The sequence below is a fragment of the Dipodomys spectabilis genome, unplaced genomic scaffold (assembly GCF_019054845.1).
Source record: "Dipodomys spectabilis isolate Male_0828 unplaced genomic scaffold, ASM1905484v1 ptg000197l, whole genome shotgun sequence".
NCBI lineage: Eukaryota > Metazoa > Chordata > Mammalia > Rodentia > Heteromyidae > Dipodomys > Dipodomys spectabilis.
The window spans coordinates 4810207-4825856 of NW_024870874.1; positions in this window are offsets into that span (position 1 = coordinate 4810207).

Genomic DNA, 15650 nt, shown 5'->3' on the forward strand with positions numbered 1-15650 from the left:
GCTCAGCCGTGTAGAATTTTTGTCCTGTTGGGGCTCCATGTTATATGATATAGAAGCATACTTACTATTTAAAGATCTACTGGTCCTACTGGATCATGGAGAAAGGTGACCTGTTCCAGCAGATAAAAGATCAGGATAGAAACCTGATCTTTCTCCCATGGTCCTCCACTCATCCTAAGATAAACAACATGTAGCGGATGGAGAAGTGATAAATAAATGGATTTCCATATATTTTTTCTAAATACTTGACTGAGGACTTGTGGTAGCTGGGAATGGATTTATGCATGTCGACTCTCTCAGTGACAGAGCACACAGATTTTTGGAGATGAATAAAAAGGACAACTAGGGCTGGGAAGGTGGCTCAATGGTAGAGCACTTGCCTTGCATGCATGAGGCCCTGAGTTCGATTCCTCAGCTCCACATAAGCAGAAAAAGAAAGCCAGAAGTGGCACTGTGGCTCAAGTGGTAGAGCGCTAGCCTTGAGCTGAAGAGCTGAAGGACAGCGCCCAGGCCCAGAGTTCAGGCCCATGACCGGATCCAAAAAAAAAAAAAAGGACAACTACCTAGCCTCTCGAATCTGTCTTGCACTAGAAGAAGGTGTCTGCCATTGGAAGAAAACAATTGAAAAGTCTTGATCCTGAAGGCTCCAAGGAACAGGCCTCATTTAACTTTAAAGAGGGAGTACAAGTGAGAGCTACCTCTTTCTCTGTAAAGCTATGCCTTGTTTTGTTTTGTTTTGTTTTTTAATCTATGACTTTAAAACAGTAAAATGCAAGGAAGTAAAGGGAAGGCATGGGTGTACAGGGCCATTGAAAGGCTGCACATACAAAACAATATTGAGAAAGTATGTTTTCCATCTCATGCCCGACATTATACACAAAGGATTGGAATCTACTAATTAGAAGTCTATGGAACAGAAAGGTAACTATAGCAACAAATAGATGAGCCACTGACTGCAGTAATTCAAGGTCACTTAACAACCTGGTAGAAGATTTATTTCAAACATAAATGTTATTTACCTTGGTATCCAGTGTGGTTCTTTTCTCTTTTTTTGCATGATATCTGGTATGAAATAACATAAAAATAAAGCTATAGCAAAAGAGAAAATATTTTCTTCAAGAAATGACCTAGTCAAAAGAACTTTTTCAGATTTTGGAAATACTAGAGAAAAGTGACTACTATAATATACTTTTAAATTTTGGTTGGGGGAGATAGACAATATGTATAAACAGGTTTTTTTAGCTAAACTTTCTAAAAGTTTAATGGCAATGCTAGTGAATACATGACATGAGAGTGCATTATTTTACAGGCATTTTAATTAATCAAACAAAGAAGGGAGAAATAACCAGAAATTTTCAAAATATAACAAAAATAGGAAGGAAGTATCTTAAACAGTCTACTTCACACATCAACTGGTTTAACACACATGTCACTGGAAATACAGAAGAATAGAGAAATGAAGAAAAAGAAATATTTGGAGAGAATGTTAAAAGTTTTTCAAAGTTAATGAAAACAACAAGCCATGGATCCCAGAAATTCAGGATAAACAAAAAGAAAGCTACACCTAATTGCATCAGTCAAACTGCAGAAAACTAAAAGTAGAGAATGACGACATAATATGTACCTATAAAAGTCAGACAAGAACTACAACAGACTTCTCTAAAAAAATGCAAGTCACAAAAAAGTGGACCAATGTCTTTAAAAGCAGAGACAAATCAGAACAAACAAAATATTATACTCAGTGGACGTATCTGTGTTAGATTCTATCATTGATATGTCTAAAAACCTGACAGAAAATATCTAAGGGTGGAGCAAGAGCTCATGATTGGAGAGGTTTCAGTCATTATTAGCCCTTGGCTCCACTGATTCTGACTTCACTGTAAGACATAACATGAAAGCAGAAGAAACACATGGCAGAGGCTATTTGCCTAATGTCAAACAGATAGCAAGGAAGAGACCAGGGAGCTGTGTCATCACCACAGACACACTTCCAGAGGTCTACTTTCTGTATCTAGGCTCCATCACCTAACATTTTCATAACTTTCCAAATAGCACCACCAAATTGCTGCTGCTGCTCCTGTTCTTCTTCTTCTTCCTCCTCCTCCTCCTCCTCCTATTCCTCCTCCTCCTCCTATTCCTCCTCCTCCTCTCCCCTCTCCTCCTCCTCCTCCTCCTTCCTCCTCCTCCTCCTCCTCCCTCCTCCTCCTCCTCCCTCCTCCTCCCCCCCCTCCTCCTCCTCCTCCTCCTCCTATTCCTCCTCCTCCTCCTATTCCTCCTCCTCCTCTCCCCTCTCCTCCTCCTCCTCCCCTCCTCCTCCCTCCTCCTCCCCCCCCTCCTCCTCCCCCTCCTCCTCCCTCCTCCTCCTCCCCACCCTCCTCCTCCCCACCCTCCTCCTCCTCCTTCCTCCTCCCTCCTCCTCCTCCCCACCCTCCTCCTCCTCCTCCTCCTCCTTCACCACTTTAGCCACAATGCCACTTCTGGCTTTTTGTCTGTTTATGTGGTACTGAGGAATCAAACTCAGGGCCTCATGCATGCGAGGCAACCACTGTACCACTGGGCCACCTCCCCAGCCCTAAACAGCAATTCCTAAATAGCACATGAGCAGGAGGAGGACATTTCAGCTGAAATCATTATAACATCCATCAGGAATGAAGATGAAACAAAACAATATTCAAGACACATCATAGAAAATACATACCAGAAGAAATATTAAAGGGTTTGGGGCCTTTAGGTAGAAATCTGAATAAGCCTCAAACCATGAAAATATTCAAAAGGTTAAATACAGCATATATAGGTAAAAAAGAAATTTTATCTAGTTAACTTAACATGTTATTATATAAATAAGACTGGTAAAATAGAACTTCAGAGTTTATAAAATGCACAGAAGTCAAATGGATGATGGAATTAACAAATGTTAAAGAAGAAATGGAATTATATATACTTATAAACTCTTTTATAATTCCATGAAATATTGTAGTATTAAAGCTATGCTGTTACAAACTAAACACAGACTGTTATAAATTAAAAATATATATTATAAACCATATGGAAATTACAGCACGAATGAGGAGAGGACAAAGGGAGGGACAGAGAGAATATCAGAGTCAATTAGTTAATTGTCAAAATAAAATGAAATTAGACAAAATAATCTGAAAGAAGACATGACAGGAGACAAAAAATAAATTCACTATGGTGAATTTAACCTCAACTATATATAATTATCTATCAACTATGCTGATAATTATAACATAAATAAAACACTGACTGAAAATAAAGCTGATTAATTTATACTTAAAGGTGATGTGCTGCTTCATGCTATTTACCAGAAAAGCTAATAGAAAGAACCAAATGGCTTAAACAAATTAGCAGATCAGTAAATTTAGGCCCTGTACAAAACACATTTTTGTGGAATTCAGTACCATAATTAAATAATTTTTATTACAATATAATCTTTCTTTTGTGTTTAAATGATGCTGGGCATTTCCAGGAACTTCTTAGGGTATCAGAAAGTCACTCCAGCATCATCAAATGGGAGATTACAACACTTTAAAAAATGATGAAAAATAAAATCCTAATGTTTTAAAACCTGTGAAATATAGACAAAAGGAATAGTAAGAGCAGCATTCAATGATCAAAGACACAAAACAGATAGAAGTAGAGAATGTGTTACAGGGTGGAAGAGAAAAGTCTTATTTTGGTAAATTCTTAGAATCCATCAAGGTAATCAACTTAGCCCCTAAAACAAGCCCACAAGGGAGAAAATGAATTGGTAGAAATACCTAAATGTTTCCTTATGTAAATTCTTTCTTCTAATTCATAGGTATAAGGTTATTTTTATTTAAATTTTCTACCACTATCTACGCAACTACATTCTTCAGGGTTATTTTCTATTTAACTTAGATGAACTAGAAAGGAAATCAAATGGCTTTTGCAACATCTATAGATAATATATTTTAATCCTCTATTTATACCTAGTCACAAAGAGAAAATCTCACTTCAGAATTAAAATGTCTTGTCTGAAATAAATAATAATTAAAAAATACTGTGTCTGTGTGATGTCAAACTTCATCTAGAGTTAAGAGTATCTACCAGGCCTCAATTGGGCCACTGTAGGTTGTTACCTGCACGGAGAAATAGACATTGTGGTTTCCTTCTCCATTTCCTCTATTTGTGAGAACTACATAGGTGGTCTAATTGTAGAATGTGGAATAGTTGGCAAATATTGTCTTGGGGTGTTAGCCAAAGCAGAGTCAGAAATAGTTGAGTTTTAACATCCTGTTGCATATCCTTGGTAACACAACTAAAATGCACGATTTTCATATATAGCTTTCAACTCCATATGTTGTAAGTTGAGAAGGAGGATTCAAGGTCAGGCACTGGAAAAACAAAGTGGGCACGTTCAGACTTTTTACAGGAAATACCTAACCACACATGTCACAATCAACCACAGTGTTTCCTAAACTTTCCCACCAGCTTGCCCCGAATCACTGAGAAAGAAGACAGCCCCAGAGGAGATGAGGTCTCAGTCTAAAGAGGTCTTTTGATTTGTGATATTTCTTAGCAGACTATGTTTCACTCATGAAAACACACACAGTTTATATTTCAATCCATAAGTATTTTGTTTATTTTAGCATTAAAATTATAAGGATTTAAAAAATTTTTCCTTAAAATTATTTCTCCAGGGATATGTACCACACTTAACTCCTATTAAATGCCTGTAAAAAATTATCATGAACCTGTTGAAATCACCGTGTTTGTGTAATTCTGAAGGATCCATTGAGACTTTATTTTTCTCATGTTTACTTCATTAGTACATAAATGTTGAAGCTGTTTTTAACAGAAGAGTTTAAATTCCTACTTGGAGAGGAGCAAATTTTTATTTATTTATTTATTTAGAAAATATAATAGCCAAAATACATACCAGAATCATTTCCCAGATACTGCTTTTTTTCCTTCATCTCTCCTCTTATCATATCCTGTCAGGGCTTTTATTAGTCTCTAGCTTTAGGAAGCACTTAGCTTAAAGTAGAAAAGCAGAGAAAGTAAACTTTAGAAATACAACTTTTACTCATTTTAAAGGAAATTGATCCAGCAAGAAAACCAAGCTAAAAGCAGTGCTGAGTTGAGAGCACACTTAAAAATTCATCTCATGCTAGCTGTTCTGCTACACCTGTTGTGGATCCATTTACCCATTAGAGTTTATCTATAGTTTTTCTACCTATAACTCCAACTGTAATGGGAATAGCGGAGTCATTGCACAGCTCTATGAGCTCAAAGCTGATACTCTAGTGAGACAGGTAATCAAAGATAAGTGGAAACTATTCAGCTCCATTTCAGTTCAAAAAGCTAACCTCTACCATTCCAAGATAAACATCCCTGAAGAGTTATTGGTGAAGTTAATATGAAAGGTGAAAGGCTTTATGTGCTAGCTGCAAAAGTAGCCAGTCAGACTGTATGAGGAAGAGATAAGCTAGAGAGCTGGTCTGATTTTACAAAACAAAGTAAAAATAATCCACATTAAACCCAGGACTAAGAGGTTAATGATTTTTCTTTGGGAGTAATGAACTGAAAATCTGACAGCATTTTCATAGTTTAACTCCTAAGACTTTATGTATTGGAATCACTGGTGAAGGTGTAGGTTACAAAGATTTTTGAAAATGTAGACTTGGGCCAATCACTAACCTACCAGCTACCCAGGAGATCCTTACTGATAGTGGAGTTTGAGAATCACTGCATTAGTAACAAATAAACTAATAACATAAGAATGGGTAAATGCTAAATCTGAGACTAAGGTTACTAACAATAGTGCAAAAGGTTAATGGGCTGCTATTTTAATTCACAATTATGAAATCAATGAACTCCTAAGTAAAAAAGTAAAGAAAGAAATAACACATTTGGTAATTAACTTATAGACAATTACCAATCTGATATAAACTTATTTCTTGGCAATTTAAGTACCCTATCTTCTTGGGATTCGTAACAAAGAACAGCATATCTTTATGAGATTTTGTGTGTGCTATTTGTGCTCATGCCTGTGTTTCACTGCACTGTCATCAGGTGACAGACCAAATGTGGTTAACCTTTGATATAAAACAGAGGCACCATATTTTGAATTGGAAACATATTTGGTTCAAAAGATTTCAGTACTTTTAGTTGTTTGAAGACATTTCCTTTGCTAGAAATGAATACACCTAAAGGAGCTTGAACCTACAGCAAATATTGAGGGAGCATCTGTGAAACATAAAGGTTGATTGGAAGGAAGAGGCAGGAAAAGCCTTTAAGGATGCCAAGCAGACCTAACACCTTCAAGAGGAGAGATTAGCCAGGCGAAGGTCCAGATTGCAGAGCACCTCTGAGAAGTCTTAGGCAAGGTATTGTGGAATCTCTGAATGAAATTTCCCATTCGCAAAAATCTTACATCAGATAGAAAGGGTCTGACTCTGGCTCTCCATTTGATAATTAGCCAGGAAAACTTGATGGTAACATATCGTTGGCATCAAAGCATTGGCATATCCAAAAATGGTCAGGCTATTCGGTAGGAAACCTTAGGGTTCACCTCCCGACTTATCAGAAGGAGCTAGGTAGCCAACAGCCTGAAGCTTCACTTTGCAGTGCAATAGAATGCACAGGGTTTTATTAAGTGTACTTTTCCCTCCTTGAACCTAGGGCTTGAACTTGGGGCCTGGGCACTGTTTGCTCAAGGCTAGCACTATACCACTTGAGCTACAGCTCCACTTCTGGCTTTTGTTCTGGTTAATGGGAGATAAGATTCTCGCAGACTTTTGTGCCCCAGCTGGCTACAAATCCCAATCCTCAATATCTCTGCTCCAAGAGTAGCTAGGATTATAGATGTGAGCTACTAGTGCTTGGCTTAAGTGTATATTTTAATTAGCATATATGGATTGTATTAAAGAGTTTCATTGTGGTATTTGCATACATGTGCATAATGTATTTTGATTAAATTATTCCCCTCTATTATTCTCACCTTGCTTTACTTATTAGATTCTTTGTTACAGCTGTTTAATCATGTGGACAATATAGTCCACATTTCTACTTGCATTTCTCCACTTGGAGAATGTGATCATTGTAAGTAAGATAAAGAGAGAAAAATGACACTGTGATGGTTAACCAGTGTTGGAAAAAAAAATTAACAAAGGAATTATTGGTCTCTAGATCAATTTAACCTTAAGACATTTAACTGCTTACACTAGTGCACATTCCTATTGCTGTTGACAGACAAGACCAAGGTCAAAATTGTCTTGATTGCCAGGTGAAGGTGTAGCTCATGCCTATAATTCTAGCTACTCAAGAGGCTGATGTGTGTGGATCACAGTTCAAAGGCAGCCCAGGCAGGAAAAGTCCCTGAGACTCTTAGCTCCAATTTATCACCAGAAAACCGGCAACAACGCTGTGGTTCAAGTGGTAGAGTGCTAGATTTGAGAGGAAGTGCTCAGAGACAGCGCCCAGGCCCAGAGTTCAAGCCCACAACCAACAACAACAACAACAATAATAATGTGTTGACTGACAAGGACCCAAGCTACTAGCCCCAGTCCTTAGCTGCCAAATTTACCCTTCATGAATGCTGTAATTTTTTTTTTATCTCTGAATATTTGGGGAGGGAGCCTGAGTTAAAAGCTTCTATCTGGCTGGACTCCAATGGCTTATGCTTTCAATCCTAACTACTCAGGAACCTGAGATTCGAGGATTATGATTCAAAACCAGCCTGGAGAGGAAAATCTGTGAGATTATTTTCTCCAACAAACCAGCAAAAAGCTGGAGTGGAGCTGCGACTCAAGTCATATTGTGTTTGCATTGAACAAAATAATAGTTCAGGGACAGTGGCCAGGTCCTGGGTCCAAGCCTCAAGACTAGCACAAAACAATGAGAAAAAAATAAATCTATTTTTCTGCTCCAATCCAAGATTAGTAAATGAAAATAGAGCTTAGGGTTTCTTAAACTTTCATATTCTCAAACCCACCAGAGTCTTTATTTTATAGCAAGAGTTGACACAGATAAAAAAAATAATTAGTAGAAGGTCCTGATAAAAGGCATTGCTTGACAAAAATCAAGAGATATATTAATATACTCTGTGTTACCTCTGTGTTACCAAGACATTAAGTTTGCAGTCAGGTCCTGTCATGAAACATATGTGGAGGTTGTTTAGTTTCTATAGCTACTAGTTAAGGGTGTTTAGGTACAGATAGACTCTGCTTCCCACCCACGCCCACCCCATACTTTTTAATTGAGTTTTTCAAAATAGTTCTCATCTTGAAAAATCAAATTTTAAAATAAAATAACATGAACTATAATAATCCATCTTGTTCTGGTTTCTTTGGTATTCTATGGGTTTCAGGTATAAGGGGGAAAAAAATAGGAAAAACGTTCACTAGTCGGTGCCCTTGCCTCAGAGTTCAATGTCAGCTGAGATTTTAGCATTACATTCATTACTTATTTATATTTCCCCTCTTTTGTTTCCACTTTACAGATAATTGCTACTTAATTGATACTGCTTCTATGCAAGCCTAGTCACAAGATACACTGCTAAATAGAGGAATCATTAATCTGTGTGTATGCTGTAAACTTCCTTAGAAGGGTGGCTAGGATAAGCAAAGTCATTAGCAGTTTATTTGCAACAGGGCACTTATGAAATGCTCTGTGGAGGACACATCAGCAGTCAGTATGTAACTGAGCAATTAACACAGGACTTCTGTACTTTGGGGTGTTAGCATGGGAGTAAACAGAAGCAGATGTGAAGTGTTTGTGCTCTTAGCATGCACGGTCTGTTCTGACATATGCAAATACCACTCGTGCTTACAGAACCCACAACCCTTATTGTCCCATGACCTTGCTGATGAAGCCCTATGACAGAAGTGCTTCATTTGCACTGGGTGCTATTAATTATTAACAAGCCAATACCACCTTTTCTTGCTATTAGAGCTTTACAGAAAGCTAGGTGATAAAGCATACACAAACATGTAGATAATTCTCTAGTTCTCAGCTTTTCTTGACTACTGCTCTCTTGCCAGAGGACTCCTGGCAAACAGAGATTAAGAAAAGAGAGAGCAAAAGAGCCTCAAAAGAGTGACAGATGGTGTCACCTGTGCAGTCCAGACAAGAATTTGAACAGTTTTCTCCATGAGACTCAGGTACAGCTTGAGATGATCCAGTGCTTTCTATGGAGCAAAGAGAAGTCTGGTCTCAGGATAGATTTATATTCAACTCAGTTAACAGTTTTCTTTTCTCCTTCTTTAATAGAGAGCTGGGAAATTATTGTTCACTGGATCCACTGAAATTAGAATTTATTAGCAAGTCTTTCTGCTAGAGTCTTTCACATCATAGACCCCGTATTTTTATGCCCCTCTTTCTAAAAGGAATAGCAAATCTTATGCTACACAATGTAATTTCTTCCATCTCATTGTTGGCAAATGCCAACATATTTCACCAATAAGGAAATGTTCTTAATGTTTCTTCTGTGTACACCAGCCTGGCAAGGAGGTCATTACAAAGCTGAGGCTGGCCTTGAACTTAGAGTACTCCTGCCTTTCTCTAAGTATTTCTGTAGTCATATATGCATAATAGAAATGACTAAAACTTAAAAGAATAAAATAAGAACCTTCCACAAAGATCCTTTTTATTTTGTAAATGGGCAACCTACTTGTGGATTTTTTGGAAAAGGGAAGTGATTAATATCTAACTAGAATATTTTTAATTTTTTAAATTGTAATATACCTCTGGGTTAATGAAGGTAATTTGTCCTTAGTTTTTCTTCATTCTACAAAGAATATCTTAAAGACTATTTCTGGGTATCAGTATACATTTTAGATTCCACATGCTTTCTGTCAGAAGCTAGACCATGTTTAAATGCACTTCAATGAAATGTATGTATTTGAATCACTTTTAACTTTCTCCTATAGATATTTTGCTTTGAACTTTCGCAAAAACCCTGATATTCCATCTTCTTTTTGTATAAATATTTTATAAAAACTTCCCTGAAACTTGAGATAAGCATCATATAGCCCTTGACTGAAATCCTAACTATAAAATCATCCTCAATATGGAGAGAATATGAAGCAGCAAATTCCTTTCTCATTGATGTCAATCTGTACTATAGTTGTCAGATTAGGGAAAATAACAAATAGTGTATCTTATGCAATGTAAGTCTGCATTCACTCTTAAACTTAACTACATTGTCTTCATTTGTACTTACACATAAGCTCTAGTTTCCTAGGTTACTGAATAGACTGCTTAGTAAAATAAAATAAAATCTATTTCTTTTCTTAAGACAATTCTGAAATTTTCAGGACCATTTAACTCAGCAATGCTGTCCATAAGCAAATGGACTAAAAATGAGAGAGTAAAAAATGAGAAGAGAGTGTAAGGGTTTGTGTAGTATGGTATTATTTACTTTTTATTGATTTTTTTAGCTGACCTTTTCTTTCTTCATGAAAGAAAATACTCTGGTGTGGCTCTCAAGCTGTGTAAGCACTGAAAGTATAACTAACTACTAGCTTGATATGGCCTGACCACCATATAATTATTTTTACCTGAATCATTACTGGTAAATCAATCAGATAGAAGAGATCATTTTGGGCATGATGGCTCATAGCAGTAATCCTAGATACTTGGAAGATGGAAATTAGGAACATCATAGTACAAAGCCAGCCCAGGAAAATATTTAGTGAGACTATTGCAATAAATAAACCAGACATAGTTTAGTTATGCCTGTAGTCTCAGCTCTAAAACACATAAATAAAATAAAAAATTGCAGTCCAAAGTTGGCCCCAGGTAAACATGTGACACTGTGGTACTATATACATATATATATCATATATATATACATATACATATATATTATATTATAGTGTATATATATATATATATATATATATACAAAAATTAAGAACTAGAGGCATGGCCCAATAGTAGAACTCACTACTAATAAACATGAGTTCTAATTTAAGTAGTACTAAAGAAAGAAGGAAACAGAGAGAAAAAGAGAGGGAAGGAAGGCAGAAAGGAAGAAGGAAAGGAGGAAGAGAGGGAGGAAAAAAGGGAGGGAAAACAGAAGGAAGGAAGGAAGGAAGGAAGGAAGGAAGGAAGGAAGGAAGGAAGGAAGGAAGGAAGGAAGGAAGGAAGGAAGGAAGGAAATAAAAGCAGATTATATGATTCCTCTATGTCCCACAAGAAAGATGTCAATGTTGAGGTGCTTTTGCATTCTCCAATTGTGAAACTATCCTATGGGCCAGGTAAATGTCCTTTGGCTTGGATTCAGCTAAGATGCAAACTGAACTCAGAATCCTAATGGCTCTTAGCCAATGGGAGGCTATAATTCATATCGGATCTTTGTAAAACTATGTTCCAATTGATATAGATGCCATTGGTGTCATCATTATGTTTTCCATAGACTATGTGTATACTTAAGACTATATTTTTTTAAAAAATAAGTTTTTTATTGTGAAAATATTGTACAGAGGGGTTACAATTACATGAGCAAAGTAATGAGTACATTTCTTATCAAGCATTGTTGCCTCCTCCTTTGTTTTTCTCCTACCATCCCTGCCCTCCCATCTCTACAACTGTACTCTCCCCAAGACTATATTCCTGTGCTAAAGCTATTACCTTATCCATTCTCTAAGACACAGTGACTTTCGTTGATGGGTACTCATAAAAAAGACCCTTCAGTGTCTCGAGGAACTACCAGTAGATAATTTTGCCAACAAACAACTGAGGAGATTTCTCAAAATGAGACTACCCGTGGTGTTCTGGGCAAAGATTCTCTGCATAAAACTGTTTTATCATTTAATGTATCCTCTAGACAGCTATTTCAATTATGTAAATCATCTAATTATGAAATATAGACCTAAATGTATCAGCTGAAATGATTAATGATGTCACTGGGCCAGATTGTTATCAATGATAGAGTTTGTCTTATATTTTTATCCATGTACCAAGATACATGGAGCAATACCTCAAACTAGATATAAAAGTCAATGCCTAAGGAAAACATGACTTTTAAACATCGGCTTATATGATTTGTGCTGGTGTTTGAGTGTAAGACTATGAAGATAGTTGAGGTCAGCCCTGCATGGCAGCCTCATCCTATTGTTTGAAATCCTGTTGAAAGTGGCCATGATTAAATTCTATACAAAACAAATTCAAAGGATTTGATTCCCAGCCTCTGCTGACCAGATCAATAATAGCTGATGAAGTTGTGTCCTCATGGAATAACTCACTAAAAGCCAACACAGCTTAAATGAAGAATTTGGGGAGACAAGTATCCAAGGGTCTTATGTATTTACTTGTTTTAAAATGTAAGACACTCACTGAACTTCATTGCAGTCATTGCAGTCTATATTTAAAAGGAAAACAGCTCTGCAAGACAAAATCTATGCTTTTATCTGAAACACAGCATAGTCTTGCCTCTAGGCTTGGAATAGCCATGTCTCCTCCAGAGCAAAGGATAAGCATTCTTGCAGTTCAATATAAGATAATGTCATCCCCCAGAGCAAAGGATAAGCATTCTTGCAGTTCAGTATATGATAATGTCATTCTCCAGAGCAAAGAGAAGGCATATGTTTTATCCATTTTTTCCAGGTTTTCTGTTTAGAAACCTGAGGGCTAGTATCCTCTAATTCAATCCTCTGCATGTGGAAGTACTGTCTAACTATTCTCATCTCTATGGGCTAGGTGCTTAGAGTGTATCATAAGGAAGCTCACATAGTGTGCAAAAATGTGGGACTTCATAAAAAAGAAAAGTCTACAATGTAGCATTGCCTACTATGGTAAATATTAGAATGATGTATCAAAATAGGAGTACTGAAAGACATGAGGCTCCTGTATGCATTGCTAACTAGTTAACTAAGACCTATTTAAACATACAAGCAGTTCATATAGAAATATATGCACTAAAGTGAAGCAACGAGCATCTGGAGGTAAAATTGTTTAGATAAGCAAGGTCCACATCTAAAGTAAATTTATGAAGATTTACCAGAAAAGTTCATTAAAAGGAACTATGATCAGATTTACACTTTAGAATGAAAGTATGGAAGCATATACGTATTGGCCAGAATCACAGAGACAACTTAGAATAAATTTACATCCTGAAGTAGAGATGGTGAGCTCTATAAAGGAGCCTAGCAATGGGAACAGAAAGATGGGGAAAGCTTGAAGAGATGTATAAGAAGGAAATTGGAAGGACTCAGTGAATTGTTGGATGTCACAGGGGAGTGGGACTAGAAAGAAATCATAAAACACAGATAAATGATATCTATGTTCATTGCAAGATCATAATTGAGAAATTAAGTGTGGAGGATTTCAGAGGAAAGAATTCTGGGCTGGCTCTTCACTTTGGGAGCTGTTTAGTGAAAGAAGGAAAAAAAGTTGTCATGAAAAGAATTACATTGCCAGCGTCGGTTGGTGGCTCTCGCCTGTAATACAAGCTAATCAAGAGGCTGAGATCTGAGGATCATGGTTCAAAGCCAGCCCAGGCAGGAAACTCCGTGAAACTCTTATCTACAATAAACCACCAGAAAACCGGAAGTGGGGATGCAGCTCAAGTGGTAGAGTGCTAGCCTTGAGCTGAAGAGCTGAGGGACAGCACTCAGGCCCAGAGTCCAAGCCCCACGACAGCCAAAGAAAGAAAGAAAGAAAGAAAGAAATAATTAGACTTCCCATAGAGAGCATCTAAACATGATCAAGGCACCAGAGGTAAAAATGTAGGAAACAATTATTTTTGTGGTCCAAATAAGATGTTTGGAGAATGAGAATAAAGACATTGGATCTACAATGGGACTCTAAGAACAGATACATTTGAGTCTAACGGAGATGGAAGGCATTGTATAGAGAAACGTAACCTTCTTATTAGCACCCATTTAGTTTATTAAAGTGTGTAATTATTTCCATAGGAATTTCAGAAGGCTCAGTGAGATGACAGAAAAAACCACAGTGAAAATAATGCCAAGGAAGAGTATAGATTTCATTATAATTTTTAATATATGACAGTAAAATGAAAACAGCAAGGACAGAGTTCTGCATAATCTTTTTGGCTCTAAGGAATGAGGTCACAGTGCCTCTCGGGAAAAATGGCTGAAGGGAGATGTAACTGTTTACCTTTCTAAATAAGGTATAGATTATTCTAGTTCCAAATTCATTCACTTATTTATTTATATTTAGTTAGTTGTACAAAGAGCTTTCAATGCAACAAATTAGTTTGTAAGTATAATGTGTCTTCATTAATAGCATCCCTTCCATTGTTCCCAAATACTTTTTTTCTTAATATATTTTCTACTGTAAAGAAACTATATAGAGGGTCTACAGTTACATGAGCAAGGTAATGAGTTCATTTCCTATTGAGCATTGTTACCCACTTCTTTATTCTTCTCAAAGACTTTTTAACTTCTATTATTAGTTGTTTTCCTTGACCCAGAAGTAATTTAAAACTGTATTATTTAATCTCATAGGATTTTTACATATCTTGAATCCTGTCTGACAGGACAGGACTATGAGTGAGTCTCTTCACATCATGGTAAATGAGTAAATTATCTGTCCCTGGATACATGTGGTCCTTTCTCCCTGCCAGACAGGAAGAGGACCAAGTTTGGGACTTTACCTCAGTGTCTCAAGATGCATTTTCATTTCTCTGTTTAAATAACAGGCTTTCATTTAACGAATTATAATGGTCAACGCAAAAGGATACTCTAGAGAAAGAACAACTATCATAAAAGTTTTATCAGCCTGTTGACTTTTAAAAAGAAACTAGAAGGCAGAATTATGCTATAGGAAATGATAACACAGGGTTGCAAATTATGCTTCTTTGACTCGAATGTTTCTTTATAATACAACAAAATACAGCAACCAAACAATAAATTAAAAACTACCTGCCTCCCCCTGCCACCACACACCCCATTATTCCTGCCCCAAACTTCTTCAACTTCTTTCACCACCACCAGCATCGTAAGGACTGAAGATCACAATGAAAGGGTGAGTGCAGAGAAGCAGCTCAGAGGATCTGACATTTGCGATGAAGAAAACAGGCACAATGATTGTGTTATTTGGATAAAAGCTTATTATAGGACATTAATTAAAACTATCCATCACACTGGTAAGTTAGACCAGAATAGTGTTTCTATGAATCATTTTATCATCTACAAAGACTTATCCTTATTCTTGGCCCTCCTGACAATTTGTGCAATGCTCCTCAAGTCTCTTATCAATTTTCCAGGATTTTAAAAGAGAGAAGCCCGAGTCATTTTCCAGTCCTAATACTTTGTGCTCACCATCCCAGATTACCTTAAAAGGTATGTGCCATGTGAGTCTGTATAAGGATAAGAGGAGCTTACCACACAGTCTACCCATCACCTGAAAGATTTATAAAATAAAAGGCTATTTATAGATTGTGATTGAAACTCTCACCATGTTAGTTTCCTTCCCAGACAGTCCCAATTGGATTCCTTTCCTTTTCCTTACTAATTGAATCTTCCTTTTTAAATGCTGCTTTCCATTGTCTTGTCGTTGCTTTCATTGATGAGAAACTTAGGTTTTTAATTTCATTTTATTGCTGTTCACTTTGTTTTCTCTTCAATAAGTGGCTTGTTGTTTTCTACCTCACTGCTAAGTTTGAAACTTCTCCACATCATTTGTTTAATGAACTA